This window comes from Mauremys mutica, unplaced genomic scaffold (genome assembly GCF_020497125.1).
Source record: "Mauremys mutica isolate MM-2020 ecotype Southern unplaced genomic scaffold, ASM2049712v1 000322F_np12_subseq_417573:431932_obj, whole genome shotgun sequence".
Classification (NCBI taxonomy): Eukaryota; Metazoa; Chordata; order Testudines; family Geoemydidae; genus Mauremys; species Mauremys mutica.
Window position 1 is genome coordinate 1 of NW_025422913.1, and position 10,582 is coordinate 10,582.

Here is a 10,582-nt window from a genome sequence, read left to right on the forward strand (position 1 = left end):
GCCCAATAGCACCTTATTTCAGTGTGACTGGTTTGGGATGTGAGGATGTGACCCTTCGCTTCCCAGCTTATGGCTGCCCCTGGTGCTTAGCCAAAGGCCTTAGCCTAAGAACAAGGCCTCAGGCTATCCTAGTGAGAGAAGGCCCAGACACAGGCAGACTGTGGTTTTGATTCTTTGTTTTCATACTCCTGTAACTAGCTAAGTGATAAAAATACCCCTAAGTTCTTAAAGTCTAGGCTTTGCAGGCAGGCCTGAATATCTCTATTCTAACAGAGGGTTCTACCCCTTCCCCCATGCTGTGTCTGTCTTGTCTATTTAGACTGTAAATTCTTCAGAGCACAGGCCATCTACTATTCTGCATTTGTACTGTGCCTAGCACAATGGAGACACACTGTTAGTTGGTCCTTAGGCACTAAGGTAATGCGTATGATTAATAATAATAATAACTCTCCTGCCACTTGGAGCCAAGGAAGCTGGTCTTGGGATGTTACTGCTTAAAAATGATCTGAGCTTAAAACCATGGAATATTCTTTGTGACAAGTATCCCACAAATTCCACCGACCTCCCTTGATTTCTTTGTCTGGCATAGGGTTTCTAAATTCCAAACCTGATGTGGTCTCACAGCTGGAACGAGGGGAAGAGCCGTGGGTCCTGGACCTCCAGGGTTCTGAGAAAGAAGTGCTTCCAAGAGCTGCCTGCACAGGTGAGGACTTGGTTAAAGCAAGTCAAAAACTGTCCGTGAATACAGAAAACATTTGGGATGCCCTACAAAGACCTTGTGAGCTCTCCAAGTTCAGGATTGTTCCCTGCAGATGTGGAATAATTAGGCAGATGTCACTCATGGCTTCCCACCTATCCTGACTAACAACTGGCAGCAGATCCCTACCTGATCCCACTTTCCCCTGCATGTTCTGGTGAAATGCAGACCAAAACTGATCCCTTCCTCTCTTCTCTGGGGAAAATCAGCTCCTGATAGGTTTGATCTCTCCTGCACATATTTTAGTTTGTTCATCCCTTTTAAAATTCCTGTCTCTGAGATTTCCTTTCTCTCAGGCACAGGGAGTGACCTATGTCTGGATTCTCTTTGTCTCCCATCAGGTGATAGGATGGTGCGTGAGAATGAGGAGCAGAAACCCCAGCAGGAAGATGTTGAGCAAGGAGCACCACATGGGACGTTATCAGGAAGACCCAAAGGGAATGTTTCCAGGAGTTGTGCACTCCGAGAAACAGTAAAAGCCTCTGAGACTCAGCAGAGGCCAGGGGAGAACTTCAGTAGCCTCTCAGACCTTATTACACATGAGAGAATCAACTTGGAAGAGACAAACTACACAGGCCACGAGTGCGGGAAAAGCTTCACTCAGCTCTCAATCCTTATCTCACACCAGAGAATCCACACAGGGGAGACGCCCTACACGTGCTCTGAGTGCGGGAAAAGCTTCAGTCGGCGCTCAATCCTTATCACACATCAGAGAATCCACACAGGGGAGACGCCCTACACGTGCTCTGAGTGCGGGAAAAGCTTCAGTCGGCGCTCAAACCTTATCAGACATCAGAGAATCCACACAGGGGAGACGCCCTACACGTGCGCTGAGTGCGGGAAAAGCTTCAGTCGGCGCTCAGACCTTATCACACATCAGAGAATCCACACAGGGGAGACGCCTTACACGTGCTCTGAGTGCGGGAAAAGCTTCAGTCGGCGCTCACACCTTATCAGACATCAGAGAATCCACACAGGGGAGACGCCTTACACGTGCTCTGAGTGCGGGGACAGCTTCAGTCAGCGCTCAAGCCTTATCACACATCAGAGAATCCACACATGAGAGATACCCTACACATGCTTTGAGTGCGGGAAAAGTTTCATTGAGCACTCAGACTTTGTCAGACATCGTAGAATCCACAGTGGAGAGAGACCCTACACATGCTCTGCATTTGGGAAAAGCTTCAGTCAGATGTCATTCCCTATTAGAGATCAGAAAATCCAAATCGGAGAGAACTGTAAGAAATGCCTTTGTTAGGGCTTCCCAAAGATTTGTTTTTAAAAAAATCACATTTGCTAATTCCAATATAGTGATCTTTGCACCATCTTCACTGTGGGGTCTCAGCTCTGCCAGATGAGTTGCCTGCTTCTGCCTTTTGCAGCTCACCCTTCTTTGGGGTCAGTCCTGTGATCTTTTCTATCAGCTCCTTTCCTTTTGACTTGTAGGAGCATGTGTCCCTCCAGCCAGGAATTTCATCAGCTTTATGTGGGGGAGAGAGGGTTGATGCCAACTAGCTACCCTGAGGCAAAAGTTACCTGTGCCTTACATCCACTAGGACTGTACATGGAATTGGGTGCTCAAGTTAGTGATTTTGGTGTAAAAAGACAATTATAGCTGTAGAGCAGAAGAAGCCGAGGGAGTGAACCTAACAGACAATGATCAAGTGATCTCTCTCCTGCCATCCATCTCCATCCTCTGACAAACAGAGGCTAGGGACACCATTCCTTTCCCATCCTGGCTAATAGCCATTAATGGACTTAACCTCCATGAATTTATCCAGTTTTCTTTTAAACCCTGTTATAGTCCTAGCCTTCACAACCTCTTCAGGCAAGGAGTTCCACAAGTTGACTGTGCGCTGTGTGAAGAAGAACTTCCTTTTATTTGTTTTAAACCAGCTGCCTATTAATTTCATTTGGTGGCCCCTAGTTCTTGTATTATGGGAGTAAGTAAATAACTTTTCCTTATCTACTTTCTCCACATCACTCATGATTTTATATACCTCTATCATATTCCCTCTTAGTCTCCTCTTTTCCAAGCTGAAAAGCCCTAGCCTCTTTAATCTCTCCTCATATGGGACCCGTTCCAAACCCCTAATCATTTTAATTGCCCTTCTCTGAACCTTTTCTAATGCCAGTATATCTTTTTTGAGATGAGGAGACCACATCTGTACATAGAATTCAAGATGTGGGCATACCATGGAGTTATATAAGGGTAATAATATAGTCAGTCTTATTCTCTATTCCTTTTTTAATGATTCCTAACATCCTGTTTGCTTTTTTGACCGCCTCTGCACACTGCATGGACATCTTCAGAGAACTATCCACGATGACTCCAAAATCTTTTTCCTGATTTGTTGTAGCTAAATTAGTCCCCATCATATTTTATGTATAATTGGAGTTATTTTTTCCAATATGCATTACTTTACATTTATTCACATTAAATTTCATTTTCCATTTTGTTGCCCAATCACTTAGTTTTGTGAGATTTTTTTAAGTTCTTCACAATCTGCTTTGGTCTTAACTATCTTGAGCAGTTTAGTATCATCTGCAAACTTTGCCACCTCACTGTTTACCCCTTTCTCCAAATCATTTATGAATAAGGTGAATAGGATTGGTCCGAGGACTGACCCTTGGGGAACACCACTAGTTACCCCTCTCCATTCTGAGAATTTACCATTAATTCCTACCTTTTGTTCCCTGTCCTTTAACCAGTTCTCAATCCTTGAAAGGACCTTCCCTTTTATCCCATCACAACTTAATTTATGTAAGAGCCTTTGGCGAGGGACCTTGTCAAAGTCTTTCTGGAAATCTAAGTACACTATGTCCACTGGATCCCCCTTGTCCACATGTTTGTTGACCCCGTCAAAGAACTCTAATAGATTAGTAAGACATGATTTCCCTTTACGGAAACCGTGTTGACTTTTGCCCAACAATTTATGTTCTTCTATGTGTCTGACAATTTTATTCTTTACTATTGTTTCAACTAATTTGCCCGGTACCGATGTTAGACTTACTGGTCTGTAATTGCCGGGATCACCTCTAGAGCCCTTTTTAAATATTGGCGTTACATTAGCTAACTTCCAGTCATTGGGTACCGAAGTCGATTCAAAGGACAGGTTACAAACCATAGTTAATAGTTCCGCAACTTCACATTTGAGTTCTTTCAGAACTCTTGGGTGAATGCCATCTGGTCCCGGTAACTTGTTAATGTTGAGTTTATCAATTAATTCCAAAACCTCCTCTAATGACACTTCAGTCTGTGACAGTTCCTCAGATTTGTCACCTACAATTTGGCAATGTTTATGCTCCTTTCTAGGATTTGACTTCCACTTTTTAAAGGAAGTCTTTTTGTCTCTCACTGCTTCTTTTACATGGTTGTTAAGCCCCGGTGAGTCTTTTTTAGTTCTTTTACTGTGTTTCTTAAATTGGGGTATACATTTAAGTTGGGCCTCTATTATGGTGTCGTTAAAGTGTCCATGCAGCTTACAGGAATTTCACTTTAGTCACTGTACCTTTTAATTTCTGTTTAACTAACCCCCTCATATTTGTATAGTTCTCCTTTTTTAAATCAAATGCCACAGTGTTGGGCTGTTGAGATGTTCTGCCCACCACAGGGATGTTAAATGTTATTATATTATGCCGTTTATTTCGAGCAACTGCAGTTATTCGGGAGAGTACAGACAGGCAGAGTTTCCCCTCCCAAGGTAGGTCTCGGTTAGATAAACAATTAAGGCAAGCATTTATACCTTTTGTGACATACAGTAAGGAGCAACAACTGCATTTTGTTTGTACATATTCCTTTCTGATAGCTTACTTCTCTCAGCAATTTCTGCTACAATCTGCATTCTATTCTTATCTAACACAAGGTCGAAAACCAGCATCTCTTACAGTTCTTTTCCGCTCACCCACGCCCTGCTTGGAAGTCTCCCGTTATTAGCTGTTAGTTAGCCTGGTAAATATCAAGTCCCTGAGAAAACACAGTTATACGAACCAAAACAAAATCACAAACAGAAATGTCATTGGAAATTCAAAAATTAAAAAGGAAAATGCAATTCCCATCACTTCATTGTATTTGGGCCATTCCTGTATCGAGAGTACCCGCTAAGGGCCCTGTGTGCTTATGGGAAACCTGGAGGAACTCATAGCAGAGCCTGAACATGAAACTCAACTGCTCCCAGGTGCCGCAGTAAAACTCTTTCCCTGCTGTGATGTTGATGATTTTATGAAAATATGCTAATGAGTGTGAATATAATGTAACTGGAACATGCTTCATGCAAAAGGTCTCTTGTGCAGTATCATTACAAAGCTTATTATCTACTGTGTGTGTTCAGCCTATTTGTATGAACCGATCTTTCCTGTATCTGAAGCTAGAAATATGAACTATAACTCTGAGGTCCTGTTGTAATGATGCAAAGTGTGGGCCATTAATAGTGGTTTGGACTCTTGATGGCTCCCATTAACCAGGACAATTGACTGGAGATGGCTCTGTCCTGCACCATCTGTGAGTCAGGCCAGGAACAATGAAGGCTTGGGGTCTCACAGGGCATGTGACCATGTCACCTGGTACAGGAATCCATCTTAAACCTGGGGCTTTTCCCCAGGAGAGAGACAAAAGATTCCTGCCTTGTACCAAAGCTGTTTAAGGGGGTGGAACAGAAAGAAAGGTGGCTGCAGTCATGAGAAATCCCCTAGCTACCACCTGAGCTGGAACAAGGACTATGCCAGGTGAAAAGATTGGGCCCAGACAAGAAACAAGTCTAGTCTGCAAAAGAAGCTTATTGGAAGATCTCTGAGGGTGAGATTTTATCTGTATTGAGTTTCATACTGTATTGGTCTTAGACTTGCATGTTTTTGTTTTATTTTGCTCTATGGAGAATACAAACTCCACAGAGAAGGAAAAGTTAATGCCTTAGAAAAATCTGTGTGTGTTAGAGTGTCTAGGAGCCACTCTCCTATAGCTTCTTTTGTCTGATTTCCTTTAGAAAATCTGAAGCAGGGAGCAGAAACCATTGTCTTTTCTGAGGTGTGAGCTCAGGACCTACTGAGTATGAGTCTGACATGCTGCCAACTATGCTAAGAAGGCCCAGGAAAATGTTTAGGCTCAGTGCATATAAGATCCTCCTACAGCAGTGACTGGAGCAGGGAAGGAACTGGAAGAAGCAGAGAGATCTGGTGCCCACAGACCTGTCCTGGCATCTTTCTCAGCAGCAAAGAAATCAATTTGCCCTTCCAGTGAACAATCTGCTGGAACTAATGGCAGCACAGGGGGGATGTTTCTAAAGTATGCACGCACCTCTACATTTTAGAACTTACTCTCCTTTTTCTACCATAGCACTTTGTGTATGAATTAGGCAAAACAAACTACACAAGTAAGAGAAACAAGGTCTTGAGAGAAAGCTTGAACTCATAACCCCAACAGATGGCCCCTCTCCACTAACCAGTTGCACCCCTGTAGATGTTTTTTAAACACATTTGGGAAGCAGGCAGTTATCAGTCTCTGTGGTTCATACCTTTGCCTGGTAATTGAAAGGCTGCTGGTTCAAACTTAACTCAAGATGCGGCTTTTCAGCGATGAGACTCCAGTACATTTTAACAGGAAGAAAATCTCCTCTATTCTGGCTTTGCCCCATTAGACTCCTTCTGCCCATCTTCTCCCCCTCCCCCAGTCTCTTTCCTTCCCCACTGGGGCCATGCAGAGAGAAGCCCCAGTCAGTCTCTGTCACAGAGAGTCTGTATCCCATAAAGGGAGGGAGGGGTCTCTCTAAAACACTGATAATGGGGAGGGGAGTGGTGTGCGTGGTTAGGGGGAGACAGGATGGAGACCTAACAGTGGGGCACAGAGATTCCCCAGATTTGGGAGATCCCCTGCTGCCCCCCATCAGCCAGCTGTGAGAAGAACAACTGTGGTGGGGGGGGGGTCTCCACATGCTGCCCCCGCCCCAACTGCCAACTATGCCAACTGTGGCAATGGGAGCTGCAGGGGTGGAGTCTGCGGGCAGCAGTGCGCAGAGACGCCCCCGGCCCTCCAGCTTAGGGGCTGCGGGTTGCTTTCGGGATATGCCCGAGGTAAATGCTGCACCTCTCACCCTCTCCTGCAACCCCTGCCCCAGCCCAGACCCCACACCTGCACCCAAACTCCCTCCAAGAGCCTGCCCCCCACACTGCCTCCTTCGCCACAACCCCCTGACTGAGCCCAGACCCTGCACCCAAACTCTCCCAGAGCCCAACCCCTCTCCCTCCCACATCCAAACTCCTTCCCAGAGCCTTACACAGGTGTGTGGGGCAGGACTTGGTCCCATTCTGGGCACCACCAAAAATTATACAAACCTGCCACCCCTGTCCAGCCCAATCTTCTGCTGATGCACCTCAGCCCACACCCGTGCAGGGTTTGAAGCTTTCATTGCTTAAATTCCAGAACGCGGAGGGATTTCAGCTCCCCTTTGCCCAGAGGGAACCTTCACCCCACTCCCAACCAGGTTCTTGTCCATGGGATCACTGTAGGGGGGCTGGGTCCCTCTATGTCTTTTCTCTCTCTAGGACAGGCCTGGGTGCAATAACGGGGGGCATCTGAGCACCCAGGACCTTCTGTGGGGCTGCCATTCCCCTTCCCCTTCTGTGGTCCCATCTGCCATTGACTCCAGCCTTTTTTCTATCCATCGTCAGCACCATCCCAAGCCAGCAGCACTCGCCTCAAAAAGACAAAGAGTCCCGTGGCACCTTACAGACTAACAGACGTATTGGAGCATAAGCTTCCGTGGGTGAATCCCACTTCGTCAGATGAATGTAGTGGAAATTTGCAGAGGCAGGTATAAATATGCAGGCAAGAAGCAGTCTCGAGATAAGGAGGTTAGTTCAATCAGGGAGGATGAGACCCTCTTCTAGCAGTTGAGGTGTGATCACCAAAGGAGGAGAAACTGCTTTTGTAGTTGGCTAGCCAGGCACAGAATTCCCACTCCATTCATCTGACGAAGTGGGGATTCACCCACGAAAGCTAATGCTCCAATACGTCTGTTAGTCTAGAAGGTGCCACAGGACTCTGTCGCCTTTTACAGATCCAGACTAACACGGCCACCCCTCTGATACTCAAAAAGACAGTGTCCCCTGCTGGGAGTAAATCACTGACCTCTCTCCTCCCTGAGCACTGACTACCCCTCTGTTTCCTTGCCTCTCGGGTTGTGCAGATGGGACCTTTCCCTCCAGTGCTGGAGGATTCGCCCTTCTCATCTACCATTGTCCCAAGCAGCACAGCGGTTGGGAATCTTAAATGTACCGAGGTGACTTAGGAGCAGAACCCCCCGCCGACCTTCCATGCAATTGGCACTTGCCCCTCACTGAGCAGGACTGAAACTGGTGCAGGGAGACTGGTGGGCCACATCCCCTCTGGGCATGAGCAAAGCAGCAGTGTGAAAAAATGATCATGGAGATGCTGAGGATTGAACCCAGGGCCTCATACATGCAAAGCATGTGCTCAACCACTGAGCTATATCCCCTAGCAGGTTGTGTTTGCTATGGGTTACACTCAGAGCCCTCCTGTTTCCAGAGCATCCAGTGACCTATAAGCTTCACGAGAAGCCCGTTCCCCTCTCTGAGGACCAATCCTGCTCTCCTGGAGGTGACTTCTTCATAGGGGTCACTTTTCAGCAGGGCCAGATTCTATGTGTGGGGCAGAGAGAGTGGTTGCCCTGGTCTCAGGGTGCAGAGATACACTCAGCCATCTCCCCTGCATTGGGTTGGGGGTGCTGCAATCCCCTGCTGCAAGGTCATAGCAGGGGATGCTGTGAGCAGCTCAACACCTCACCCTGGTGGCAGAAGTGGTGTGCGGAGCTCCAGGTGTTTCTAGGATCTGCTATTTCCACCTGCCTGTAAACTCTAGCTTTCCCCAGCACATTCACTGCGGTGCAATTGGGTCACTGTTTCCATGGCTGAACAGCAAAGAATACTTCCAGGACAACACTGAACAGTGCACTGATACACAGTTACCCTCCCACCAACAGCACAAAAAGAAGAACTCCACATGGACTCCTCCTGAGGGTCGAAATGACAGTCTGGACCTATACATTGAATGCTTCCGCCGACGTGCACAGGCAGAAATTGTGGAAAAACAACATCGCTTGCCTCATAACCTAAGTCGTGCAGAACGCAATGCCATCCACAGCCTCAGAAACCATCCTGACATTATAATCAAAGAGGCTGATAAAGGAGGTGCTGTTGTCATCATGAACAGGTCTGACTACCAAAAGGAGGCCGCCAGACAACTCTCCAACACCAAATTCTACAGGCCACTTCCCTCAGATCCCACTGAGGAATACACTAAGAAACTGCACCATCTACTCAGGACACTCCCTACACTTACACCGGAACAAATAAACATACCCTTAGAGCCCCGACCAGGGCTATTCTATCTACTGCCCAAAATCCACAAACCTGGAAATCCTGGACGCCCCATCATCTCGGGCATTGGAACTCTCACTGAAGGACTGTCTGGATATGTGGACTCTCTACTCAGACCCTATGCCACCAGCACTCCCAGCTATCTCCGTGACACCACTGATTTCCTGAGGAAACTACAATGCATTGGTGACCTTCCAGAAAACACCATCCTGGCCACCATGGATGTAGAGGCTCTCTACACCAACATCCCACACGCTGATGGAATACAAGCTGTCAGGAACTGTATCCCTGATGATGCCACAGCACAACTGGTTGCTGAGCTCTGTGCCTTTATCCTCAGACACAACTATTTCAAATTTGATGACAACATATATCTCCAGATCAGTGGCACCGCTATGGGCACCCGCATGGCCCCACAATATGCCAATATTTTTATGGCTGACCTGGAACAACGCTTCCTCAGCTCCCGTCCACTCACGCCCCTTCTCTACCTACGCTACATTGATGACATCTTCATCATCTGGACCCATGGGAAGGAGACTCTAGAAAAATTCCACCATGATTTCAACAGCTTCCACCCCACCATCAACCTCAGCCTGGACCAATCTACAAGGGAAGTCCACTTCCTAGACACTACGGTGCAAATAATTGATGGTCACATTAACACCACCCTATACCGAAAACCTACCGACCGCTATGCCTACCTTCATGCCTCCAGCTTCCATCCCGGGCACACCACAAGATCCATTGTCTACAGCCAAGCACTGAGGTACAACCGCATCTGCTCTAACCCCACAGACAGAGACCAACACCTACAAAATCTCCACCAAGCATTCTCAAAACTACAGTACCCGCACGAGGAAATAAGGAGACAGATCAACAGAGCCAGACGTGTACCCAGAAGCCTCCTACTGCAAGACAAACCCAAGAAAGAAACCAACAGGACTCCACTGGCCATCACATACAGTCCCCAACTAAAACCCCTCCAGCGCATCATCAGGGATCTACAACCCATCCTGGAGAATGATCCCACACTTTCACAAGCCTTGGGTGGCAGGCCAGTCCTCGCCCACAGACAACCTGCCAACCTGAAGCATATTCTCACCAGCAACTGCACACCGCACCATAGTAACTCTAGCTCAGGAACCAATCCATGCAACAAACCTCGATGCCAACTCTGCCCACATATCTACACCAGCGACACCATCACAGGACCTAACCAGATCAGCCACACCATCACCGGTTCATTCACCTGCACGTCCACCAATGTAATATATGCCATCATATGCCAGCAATGCCCCTCTGCTATGTACATCGGCCAAACTGGACAGTCTCTAAGGAAAAGGATAAATGGACACAAATCAGATATTAGGAATGGCAATATACAAAAACCTGTAGGAGAACACTTCAACCTCCCTGGCCACACAATAGCAG

General features: G+C 47.0%; 1 non-coding gene across 1 annotated transcript; it reads right to left on the bottom strand.

Annotated features, from left to right (window-relative positions):
* Positions 1-8,175: 8,175 nt before the first annotated feature.
* TRNAA-UGC lies at positions 8,176-8,247 on the bottom strand. Its single transcript has one exon. It is a non-coding gene; the product is annotated as a tRNA-Ala (tRNA).
* Positions 8,248-10,582: the final 2,335 nt, after the last annotated feature.